Raw genomic sequence first — 12500 nt, forward strand, 5'->3', positions numbered from 1 at the left:
CTCGCTCTCTCTCTCTCTCGCTCTCTCTCTATCTCTCTCTCTCTCTCTCAGGTGGAAGAGCAGTGATGTTACAAAGCTGAGGACACTCCCACACAGTAAGTACCAACGTTTAAAGTTTTTATTTATTTATTTTTTTGGACGTGTGCCGTCTTTCTTGTCTCGTGCTGTTCGCCTCCTCATCCCTTTTTTTTTCCCACGAGGATGTCGATTTGTTTATTATTTGCACGTTATATCAGGACTTGCGTACGTTGTTGTGATGCTCGCACAAAATATGCACGAAGATAAAACACAACAGGAACACACTGAGTATAAGCGAAACAAAGTGTGCTGAGAAGTGAGTATTTGAACGGGATTAGGGTTCTGGACGTGTGTGTGCGTGTGTGTGTGTGTGTGTTTAGTAATGTTGTCTTTATGCACAGGATTATACGATGGGCGTGTCTCCAAGATGAACACAAACCCACAACCCCCCTCATTTTAATACACGCTGATTTGCACGGAATTGTATTATTGATGTTGCGCATGCTCATTAGTAGGTCACATGACCATCTGACCAATTCACTGGCTTTCCCAAAACTCCTGGAAGTGTCGCTTATGTCGCCTTAATGTCGCCTATATTTTATTGTGAGTTTTTTTTTAGTTTTGTTTGTTTTTTCGGTGCAAAACGATAGTTAAAACCAAGAGCGCAAAACACACACACACACACACACACAATGTCTGCTTGTTTGGTACAAAGAAAAATACAGAGCGATCTTTCAGTTCGTACAGGATTTCACAGTTTTCTTGTGATTATTGCGGCCAAAAATGATTGTTTTTTTGACAACTTTTTTGCTGACATTTTTGTGCTTTTTTTTTTGGCCAAAAATTTGTGAAATCGCAGTTGCACGAAATAGTTTTGCGTGGTCTTTCGCAGCGATGCTTGTTGGTAAATGAGACCATATATCTGTACTCATGTCCGACACGTGAATGGAAGAGGGCTTTGGCTGAATGCGTGTTGTGATGATGTCACATGACGCGTCTCAGCTCAAATCTGCAGAAAATCTGCGGCAATTTTGAAAAATTGGCGAGCTCCTCCGAACATCGCGGAGTTTGCTCGATTTTTGTGTTCATTTCTGTGATTACCGTGAAATCCTGGAGGGACTGGTCTTTCCATGACGTGATTCAGACAGAACAAAGATCGCGGAGATGAGATCCGGGGAAAAAATGACACAAAAAAACCCAACGACAGACAAACAAACAAATCCAATGGGGAATAAAGATAAAGTGAGGCACGATGTGTGAGTGATAATGAATAAAAATGATATGATGTTAATTTTAGGATGATCTTTCAGTTTCACACACGTTTTCTTCTTTCTAAAACTCTTTAATCTGGCAATGAACGGTGCGGCAGAAGGCGAGGAACGTGCCGCTACCCAGGCCGAGCCGTCGCCGCTCCGCTTCATTGTCCCGGTCCCTGGTGGTTGCAGAAAGTGACAGAAACACAAGGACAGTCCTTTTCTTTTCTTTCCTCCCTCCCTCCATCCTTCCTGCTCTCTCGCTCTCTCTCTCTCTCGCTCTCTCTCTCCCCCTCCAGCGCCTTTTCTTGCTCTCGTCTGTTTTCCTACTCAAACGTATCCACCTCCTAATAGCGTTTTTCTTATGCGGGTGTGTGAAATGTGATTTGTGGTGTTTGTTGGATTATTGTATATATATGTGTGTGTGTGTGTGTGTGTGTGTGTGTTTTTCTTTGTAAGGACTTGGTGTTTCTTGTGAGGACGCGAGACGCGTCACGCCTGCTCCTGTTCACCTCGGCCACCGTACCCCCAATCAATAATGGTAATAGAGGCCCAAGCGGAGCATCGATTTCTTTCGAGAATTGTAGGAAAGAGTGAGGCATCATTGCAGAGCGACATTTTGTCCTTTCTCCTCGCCATTCTCGGCCGTATCCTCGTGTTCTAGCTTTCGATTAAAAAAAAAACCCCAACAATAAGCGACCCTGTATTTTCCTCTAGCAACTGTTTGTAAAAATCCATGGAATATAATTAGAATTATTAATCACTTCACTTCAGATTCCTCTTTAAAAAAAAATTTTCTTCAAATCTCCTCTTCTTTAATAACGCGTTAAAAATGTCCGAACCTATATATTATCATTTGGGGAGGGGCGGTTACTTGGAGCGCACGCTCGGCCAGTTTTCTGGTTCTCATGGAAAAAAAAAACCCACAGAAAGGAATCGGGGCCGGCGAGATGCCCAGAGGGAAGTCAGAAAGTTGAAAGTGGAAGTTGATCTCCACGGAGCGGAGTCTTCCTCAGCAGATGCGCCGTTCTCTCAGGACTCAGAGCGGAGAACGGAGAAAACGGCCACAACGTCGTCTGTTGTATTTGTTTTTCTTCTTTCTTTCTTTTCCCTCGTCTCAGTTTCTTAAAATATCCCGTCCTGTGTGAGGCCGGCCCTTTCCCAGATTTAAAAGCCAGAGAGTGAAACTATGTGGCATCTGGGCTTCTCTCTTCCTTTCCTCTCCAGATGTCTTCTCTATTTCAGTCTTTTTTCCCCCCCTTTTTCTCCTTATCTTCCTGTGGGTCTTTCTCATTCTTTCTCTCCTTTTTTTTTTTTTGTCCTTGTTTAGAAGAGCGTAAAATTGTTTCTACATTAATGAATAAATCTGTACACAAACTCTCAGCTAAAAAAAAAAAAGCGCACAAAAGCCGCTGCACTTTTATTCTAGTCGTGAAATCCGGGTTTTATGAATATGCAAATTGGGTAACGCCCCCAATGATATACAAGCCACACCCACGTCAACTGCCCATTTTTGAATGGGCCGCATTTGCATATTTAGACTATGAACGCTATTGGCTCGGCTGTTTCCTGGAAACGGAAGTGAATTTACTGTCACCACCTGGAAGTTGATCAGTTTCCTATAACACCGTGACCTGACATGTTTTATTCCTCATATACCAGTTCCTGTGGTTTAACTCTTTAACTCCTTTAACTCCCTCGTGTGGGGGTGTGTAGTCATACATGCTTCCTCCCAAGTTCCCCATTTGGGACACAGTGGGGGGGGGGGGGGGGGGTGTAAGCCCCGCCCACCGTGGCCTTGAAAACCGAACTGGCGAAGGAGCAGGAAATGAGAAAGCGGAGTGTCGCAAAAAAAATAGAATTCAAGGAGGATGGCTAAAAGAGCAGATGTGGGAAGTGCTGCTCTCTTTTTTTTTTCAAGGACAGCTCTGTGTGTGTGTGTGTGTGTGTGTGTGTGTGTGTGTGTTTCCTGCTGAGGAGATTTGGAACAAGAATGATGGAACTGGAGCCTGGTTTTACTGCTGATGCTGTGCAGGATGTGTGTGTGTGTGTGTGTGTGTGTGTGTGTGTCTGTATGTGTGTATTTGTATTCTTTGAGGCAAAACACACACGCACACACACACACAGGTTGTTTGAGAAGTGTAATGGATGCCTGGCTGTGTGTGTGTGTGTGTGTGAGAGAGAGAGAGAGAGAGAGAGAGAGAGAGAGAGAGAGAGAGAAATGTGTAATGGATGCCTGCCTGAGCTCAGTCTGGATGTCCAGATCCCCAGCGAGAGTCATTACCTCAACACACACACACACACACACACACACACACAGAGAGAGAGAGGGAGAGAGGCAGATGCAGGTGGAGAAAGAATGACAAGATATACGGAGACTAACATCTAATGTTAGTTCCAGTTCACAGTAATGACTTGAATAAGAGGAGGATAGATATTCCTTTCATCTCTCCACTTGTGGGATGCTTTAACACACACACTCTCTCTCTCTCTCTCTCTCTCTCTCTCTGTCTGACTGGATTCTCTGTGCGATACGCTGGATGCTAAAGATAGAGGCAGCTGTGTGTTCTGCAGTGATGGGAATGACAGTGTGGCTCTGGATGCAGGAAGTGTGTGTGTGTGTGTGTGTGTGTGTGTTCATGCATACAAAAACACTCAGACTAGCATGAGTTTTATACAAACACTTGTAACTGAAATACTATTAGCTGAAAAGAGAACGTTGGAAAGACGAAGAAAAAACGTTTTTAACGCATCACAGATGTTTTTTCAAATAATTTTGCATCAAGGCGCAAAATTATGATTTAAACAAGTAACGATACGTGATCCCTGATGGTTTTGTCAGTGAGAAAATCGTTAAAAGTATGAGGATTTACAACAACAACAAAATCGCGATATGATATTCGTGTCACATCGCTCCACCTTTCCGTGATCCTCTCATGTAGGGCGTATTAGTTTTGTCCAGATGAAAATAACGGAAAAGGGTTGAAAAGTTAAACTCGAGCTCTTTCGGGACAAGTGCTGAATTGATGTGTAATTGCGTCACGGGACGCAAAATCGACTCGGATGGCGAGTTTCCCCAGAGAGTCGCATCACACCCGAGACGCAGCGAGAAGAGCGACAGAGAGAGAGAGAGAGAGTGAGAGAAACATTCAGAAGGTCACTAGCAGCGGGTGGCCATCGGAGCGCTCAGCCCTGTTACTATGGAGATCCACCCCATAATACTGGGCAACTCTGTATTATTAATCTTTGTTTAAGCGCACAGGAGCGGTGACTAGTAAAAGCACTCCAGTTTAACTGGTCCACTCCATTCTGTTCTGTTTAGTGTTAACTCCATTTATAAAAGAACGACTCGACCATAAACGTCCCGTTCGCTTCAGATTAACTGACGCGTGCACGGCTATGCTAATAAAGCCGCTAGAATCGCTAACACGCTTCTACGCCAGTTTATCAGGAAGCACCAATCACAGTCGACCAGGACGAGAGCTAGTAAATACATTATTGGGAAATTATCATCAGGAGGGCTCACGTGATGATAAAGTTTAAAAAAAAAAAAATTGTTATTATTATAAAAAAATTATTTAATTAAATTACTGACTTTGGATGTGGTGTTAAATGTTGTTTATAATATTTGTATAAAGTAAAATGTATTTATGTATTTATTTATTTACAGATTTTCTTTTTCCATTTTCAGTTTTAAGTATTAACAACAAAAAAAAAATATATTATTAAAATAAATAATCAAATAACATTTTTGTAGACATTAAATAACATTTTAAACATATACATTCTATGAATTTTTTTATAAATAAAATATATACATTGTTGCAGACATAAATAAAAATAAAAAGTACATACATTCTATAAATACTTTTTTATTAAAAACATAAATGCATTTTTGTAGACATTAAATAACATTTTAAAAATATACATTCTATGAATTTTTTTTATAAATAAAATATACATTTTTGCAGACATAAATAAAAAGTACATGCATTCTATAAATATTTTTTTTATTAAAAATCATAAATGCATTTTTGTAGACATTAAATAAAAATGAAAATGTAGATACATCCTGTAAATATTTTTTTATAAATAAAAAATAAATACGCTTTTGCATTCAATAAATGACAAATTTTAATATATATTTTTTATAAATATAAAAATTTTGTAGACATTAAATGAATAAAAGTTTTTTTTTTTTAAAATGATGCATTCTGTAAATATTTTTGTAAATAAAAAAAATTCATTTTTGTAGACATTACATAAAGTGTCATCAAACAGTTTTTTCCAAGATGGATAGTGTACAAATATCTTTGAGAATTGCTTTAAATAAATATTGTTATATTATATAGTTATCAGGCTGTAAACAATTTTGAAGCATACCAATTTTATTTATTTATTTTTTAATAGCTTCCCGCATGCTGGTGAAGTCTTGCTCCTGAACGTCTCGGGTTTTGTGTTCTCTGAAACACACTGTATGTAGTATGCTACAGTGTGTACGATGTGTACTGTGTGTGTGTGTGTGTGTGTGTGTGTGTGTGTGTGTGTGTAGACGTAATTCTGGGTAAATCCTGTCAAATCCAGAACATCTGCTGTTTTTGTTTTACACACAGTGTCACTGCTCTGTTATTAAACATCTCTGTATCTACAGCACTGTACAAACCAGGAAACTAGGAAGCTGACTTTTTTACCGTAACAGAACATCCTGAAGGGTTTTATTCCTCTTACACCACCGTTACATTTTTCATTATAAAAGAATGACACTTTTGTTTGTTTATGTTTACAATATAGCTACATTAATTACATTACATTGTAAACTCCTCTGTCCTGATGTTACACTTAGAAGACTGAATCAATATTGGATCTGAATTGAATCGAGTCGTATCGGAGCCGAATCGAATCGTATCGGAGCCGAATCGAATCGTATCCGAGCCGAATCGAGTCGCGTCAGAGCCGAATCGAGTCATGTCGGAGCCGAATCGAGTCATGTCGGAGCCGAATTAAATATTGTCAGAGCTGAATCGAGTCGTATCTGAGCTGAATCGTATCAGATTAACGGTGTCGTTTTTGCATTATATCATACACTACGTATTGCAGTGTGTCGTATCATCTGCGAGATGGAGATTCACACAGCAGTACGGAGCTTTGTCCGGCGTTCAGCGACTCGGGGATGAAGAGGAATGCGAAATCTGTAGAAATGGCCGGAACGATTGTTTGCGACGCGGGCCCTGAGCCTTTCTCCTGCATCGCTGATGCTAAAATCAGTGTGTGAAGATGGCTCTGAAGAGTGAGCGCTGGAATACTAATGAAGGAACGACAGGAGAGGCTGCTGCGCTCCTCTCCTCCTCTCCGCAGTGGGCTCGCTTGCTCTTTCTCTCTTTCTCTCTCTCTTTCAGTCTTCCTTTTTCCCCCCTCTTCCCTCTCTCCCTCCTTCCATCTGCTCCTCTCGCTCGCACAGAGGATAAACTGTGTACATGATGACATTTACACCGCAGTTGCACGCAGAGAGGGAAGGGGAGTGTGTGTGCATGTGTGTGTGTGTGTGTGTATGCGCGTGTGTGAGTGTGTGTGTGTTCATGCGCATCAGTCTAAGCCCTGTCATATACCATCCTCTCCCACTGTTTTCTTCCTCTTCCCTCCATTTTGCTCTCGGCTCTCTCTCTCTCTCTCACTCCTGCCTCATCTCTCCATCTTTCCCTGCGTGTGTCCGGCGTAGGATGGGTCTCAAGAGTGCTGTGCACAGCTAATTTACACACACACACACACACACACACACACACACAGAGCGGAGTCATTATTTATGTCTTTGTGAAGGGCAAACATAGAAAGGTGTGGTTGCGCTTTACTGAATCTCATCACAGTGAATCAGACACACACCTACAGCCAATTTGTGTGTGTGTGTGTGTGTGTGTGTGTGTAAAAGCAGTGTTTATTTCCATTCAGTCTATACATTAGAAATACGCTGACGAAAGTCATGCCACATTATCCATTTTATCCTCATATCTTATTATAAGGATTGAAATGCACAGTGTTGTGCAGTCACAGGAAAATAATCAACTACAGGTTGGTGTGATGAAGTAGAGACACCACCCTGTCATCACCCTGAGGCTGATTACTGTCCTAGAACATCATGTCCTGGAGTGTTTCATTCCTCTCCATACCACAGCAGTTTGCCAGTGTTAACAAAATGTCTGTCTTTTTTTTTATCCATTTATAGTTGCATTTAATGTCATGGAACGACCGCCAACAAGTTAGTTCCCGTTATTACTTACAGTTTAGCAGCTATAAACATTCATGACCTTCACCAGCTTCTCTTTTGTTCTCTGCTGATAAGACAAAAAAAAACCGTCAGCTTGTCATGTTGCAGAGAAATTAATCGACGCCCGCTGACCAATCAGAATCCAGAATTCAAAAGCGCTGTGGTAGAAAGTTACTTTTATGGGGGGGGGTGTATGGGGGAAGATCCATAATGTAGGAAACATTAGTACGATTCTGTTCAATTTTATGTAAATGAAGTCGAAAGAAAAGGTCTTAATGCTAACCCCGACCTTAACCCCGCCCTTAAATATAACATTCATCGTAACGTTATCATTTTGCATATCTATTAACCGTGTTATGAATATGTATGAGTATGAGACCATATACGAAAAACACTTTCTTATATCTTATATCTTATATAACTTAATCTTTGCTGTCTTTTACTTTTTAAAAACATTTTTATTAAGTAAGTAATTTGTAAACTTGACTCACAAATTTGTGACATTTTTGTCACAAATTTGTGACACACACATTTGTGACACAGTGTCATGTGACACACATTTGTGACACAGTGTCATTTTTCTAGGCGTTTTATTTTATAACCCGATGATGTATTTGGATCAACACAAACATGAACTTTTGTCAGTAAAATGAGTTTTCGTGAGGTTTTATGCTTTCTGTAAAAAAAAAAAAAAACCAACTGAAAAAACACCGGAGCTTGTCATCACTAACTCAGCAACGTGGAGTGATCCTACGCCGTACTGTGCTTACTGTGCAAGAGCATCAAAAACGAACTAACGCGTGTGGGGGAAAAAGTTTTATCTCTAGGGTTAGTGAGATTCTTCCATCTCGGCAGTGTTCCTATAACAGCACATCTCGAAGTGTTTTATTCCTCTTACACCGGCACTTGTGATTGGTCCCCGACTTTCAACCTCAACCAGGAAGTCTTTTGAAGGCCTCAGCGATAAAATTGTTTCGTCTTGAAAAGTCGTCTTCTTCTTTAATTTTTTTTTTTTTTATAGGGTCACTCGCTAATGTAAGCCAGCCTCGTAGATCTCAGGAGTGTGTGTGTGTTGTGCAGATGGTCCTGGGGGGAACACAGGGAATATATTTGTGTGAGTTTTAGGAGGATGGGGGGGTGTTTTTGTGTTTTATTGGTTGGTTTCTGAGGGCCCAGCTGCCTGGTCACTCCCCCGCTGGTTAAAAAAGAGAGAGAGAGAGAGAGAGAGAGAGAGAGAGAGAGAGGAGTGTATGAGTGAAGGAGGGTTAAAGAGAAGGAGGCGGGACGGAAAGATGAGAGGAGAGGAGGACAGGAAGATATGGAGACAGCGAAAACAAATGAGGGGGAGAGAGGGAATGAAACAGGGCAAGGGCTTGAGAGTGTTTCCTCGGAGGAGGGATGGAACGGAATAGGGTCGCTCCTTCGTTCAGGATTTATTTTGTCCGGAAAAAACATTTGTGATTGTTTTTTGGTAGCGAACATGACACCGAGACTTGATACTCAGTTTTTTTTTGTTTGTTTGTTTTTATTGCTGAAGAACCCGAGCTATAGAGCTGATCAACTCCTTTAAAAACCGTTCGCTAAAATTTAATTACGTAAATATTTAGTGTTTGGACATATAAAAAACAAAATCTGTAATATTTAATAAGTTGTTAAACGTGAACACTAGCGCTACAGTGTGTAGCATTTTGTAAAACGTATTAATCCACGGTCATTAGTTTTGGATGTTTAGGACACACAGTGCACTATAGGAGCTACACTGCCATTTTGTTCAACCCCATGTAGTGAGCATATATAGTGAAAAAAAATCCAACGCAGGACGTAATAGGAGCGATCGATAGACGGAGAGAAATTGACGGAGATAGTGAGAGAGAGATGGCGGGAGATAGATGGAGAGATAGATAGAGAGAGGTGGGGATTGGAGTGTGTGTTCAGTGAGCTCTTTGCCCTGCAGCTACACTAATCACAGGTGAAATTCTGCTTCCTCTTTAAAACGCTGCCTCTCATTTCAAACCCTGCCCTCCGGCTCCCTGCTACACACACACACTGCGCTCTCTCTCTCTCTCTCTCTCTCTCTCTCTCTCTCTCTCTCTCTGTCTCCCTCTTGCTCACTCTATGTGTGAGTGTGTGTGTGTGTGTGTGTGTGCAGTGTTCAGCAGGTGCGAGAAAGTCTCTCAGGCTCTGTCTGTCCGGTTTAGTGTGTTGTGTGTTTTTAGCATGAGCTGTTGTGTTTGGATCCCTGAGAGGCTGTATGTGTGCTCTAAGTGTGTGTGTGTGTGTGTGTGTGTTTAAAGAGAAAGAAGGGAGGGGGAAGACCGCAAGAATACCTTCGAGACAATCTCTGGCTGGCTAAAATGGCTCCAGTGATCACAGATCGTGTGTGTGTGTGTGTGTGTGTGTGTGTGAGAGGGGGAGAGAGAGAGGGAAAGACGGATGAGCACCTACAGAGAGTGAAGGACTGAGTGTGGAGGAGGGAAGAAGACAGGTGTGTGTGTGTGTGTGTGTGTGGCGAGGGTCTCCATGTCTCTACCTATCCCATCATCCCACTCGCCTCAGCAGAGGTGACACCAAGGTGAACGACAGAGCTCTTTCTCCCTCGCACCCTCCCTCTCTCCTTCTCTTTCTTTCTCTGTCTTTCTCGATGTCTCTCGCTCGTCGTGTGTGTGTGTGTGTGTGTGTGTGTGTGTTTATGGCTCTGTGGCAGATGGGAGGCTATATCAGCACCCTTCACTCCTCTACCTTTCTCTCCTTCTAGTTTCGATGAGTACTCAGTGACCTCGTCTTTCCGCATCATAACGTCACATCTGCTTTTCCTCACACATAACGAAATTCTTGCTCATGTGGGCGGGGTTAGAAACCGTTCCGACCGCTGATTGGTCAGTTGTCACAGAATTGTCCTGATAATGTCTTGGGAGCAGAGACATCAACGTCAAACGTTAGGAACGATTCATTTTTCAGTTCGGATCGTTCTGAACAGAAACGATGGTTTCCCGTCCCTGCGCCGACGTGCCGTGCAGCTGTCCGCTCGGAATCCGGTTCATAACGCTGTTTACGTATGATGGCTTCCTATAAGCGGAGTAAGCTTAGCGTAGAAGCAAAAAACCAAAACGATGCGTTCAACCAGAAAAGTGTATTTATGTTTAGACGTTTTCAGAACATCCTACTGCTTTGTCCATGCGTAAGAAAAACACTTTCTGCACGGAATTTCCTGTCGCTCGCGTTTGCGTTTTTAACGTCCACGTTAGTTTAAACTGGTTTTCGAAAGACGATTGTTTATCTGTCCATGAGCAGCACGGAGTCGAGATTTCAGTGACAAGCTGCTTATTTTTTTTTAAATTGCAATTTGTATTTTTTTTTCCCAATTCTATGCAAATTAGCCTCAATAAAGCATTCCTGGGACCGAGCGCGGAAGGAAGTAGCAGAGATCACTGGTGCGTTCGGCGAGTGTACGTAGCTAGTACAGTTAGCTCGCGGTGCTAATCTGTCGACATGGCTATTACGAAGCGTAGCACACAACGTAACTCAACGTAACTCAGAATTTTCACACTGATTAATTATCATCATTGTTTCATTTGTGTTCAGTTTGTTAGCTTTAGAAGCCCTATATAGTTACCGATCACACGCGACGTCCTAGCGTGAACACAGGGTAAGAATTAAGTATTGGCACCCTCCGCTTACTTTCTGTCACTCATTGTCTCATGCGCCGTAGTTCATACTTTTGTTTTGTTTCAAAGATGACCTTTTTTACCGTATTTCAAATAGTATATGTTTATTGGAGTATTTTACACAAACTCCTCATCACTGATCCAGAGATGATTCATTATTCAAGAATATCGTTATGTGAAAGGAAATGGACACAGGGATTTGTAAAAGTGCTCTAATGATGTTACACAGTGTGTCTGTGTATGTGTGTGTGTGTGTGAGAAAGAGAGAGAGCGATCCATGTTTTCACACAGGTCAAAGCAGCTTAGAATGATGATTATTTTTGTCCTAATATAGGCACAAACCCCTCAAGGTGAGAGAGACAGGGAAAGGTCGAGAGAGCGAGCGAGAAACAGAATGAGCGCGAGAGAGAGAGAGAGAGCAGGAAGAACAAACGATGCACAAAGCGAGTGACAGCGAGGGCCTGCTTTAATATGTATGTATTGCAGGTTGATGACTGATTTCATTAGCTAATCTCATTGTTATGCATGGATTGTTCTCCTGCAGCAAAATGAATATTGCATCCACGCCGCCGCCACCGCGCTTCAACCCAAAGGAAAAAAAAAAAACGTTTGGGGGTTTTTAACAGCCGCTTGGAGGGAAAGAAGAAAAAAAAAAGTGCTGAGGGTTTTTTTTTCCGCCTCAAAAGCCATGGAGAGTGTCGTCGTTTACTCTGGATGCAGCGTTTCCACAGAGATGAGTCTAGCTGCTGCCTTTTTTTCTTTCTTTTTTTTTTTTTTTTTTTTAGCTCATGGATTTGTTTAGCCGAGGAACAAAAGGAAGCCCGAATGCTTACCTGTCAGGATTTGTGTTCAGGATTTTGTGTGTGTGTGAGAGGGTGGGGTTGGTGGGGTCGGTGGGGTCGGTGGGGGGGGGGGAGTGGGAGGGGTTAATAGTCTGACTAGGCACAGGAAATAAATTACATGTTTTTTTGTCATTTGATTTCATGAAAATGGTTGACAGATTACCTCCCACACTGTAGCACATGTACTCACACTCTCTCTCTCTCTCTCTCACACACACACACACACACCACACACCACACACCACACACATGTGTGTAGGATCAGATGATCATTCCAGTCCATCATTGTATTTCTGTTTAATGTGCTTTATCGCTACGATGCCCTTAAGTAAAGGTGAATTGTCATCACACTACTAATAAAACTATAATAGCATCAGAGCAAACAGACTCCCACTATCCTCCTTGTTGACACGGTGGCCATTTTGATTATGATGTCATGCTGAGCAGTCAGTCAGCAGAAGAG

The 12500-nt window shown here is 41.9% G+C and overlaps 1 protein-coding gene across 15 annotated transcripts in view; it reads left to right on the forward strand.

Moving 5' to 3' along the window:
- The window catches only part of baz2ba (bromodomain adjacent to zinc finger domain, 2Ba), a 97858-nt gene that overhangs the window by 19131 nt on the left and 66227 nt on the right, over positions 1-12500 (forward strand). For all 15 annotated transcript variants that reach the window (XM_053637935.1, XM_053637944.1, XM_053637936.1 and 12 more), the window contains exon 2: positions 52-95. The gene's annotated coding sequence lies outside the window, so the exon portion shown is untranslated. The remainder of the gene's footprint in view (positions 1-51; positions 96-12500) is intronic.

This window comes from Ictalurus furcatus, chromosome 12 (assembly GCF_023375685.1).
Source record: "Ictalurus furcatus strain D&B chromosome 12, Billie_1.0, whole genome shotgun sequence".
Taxonomy (NCBI): domain Eukaryota; kingdom Metazoa; phylum Chordata; class Actinopteri; order Siluriformes; family Ictaluridae; genus Ictalurus; species Ictalurus furcatus.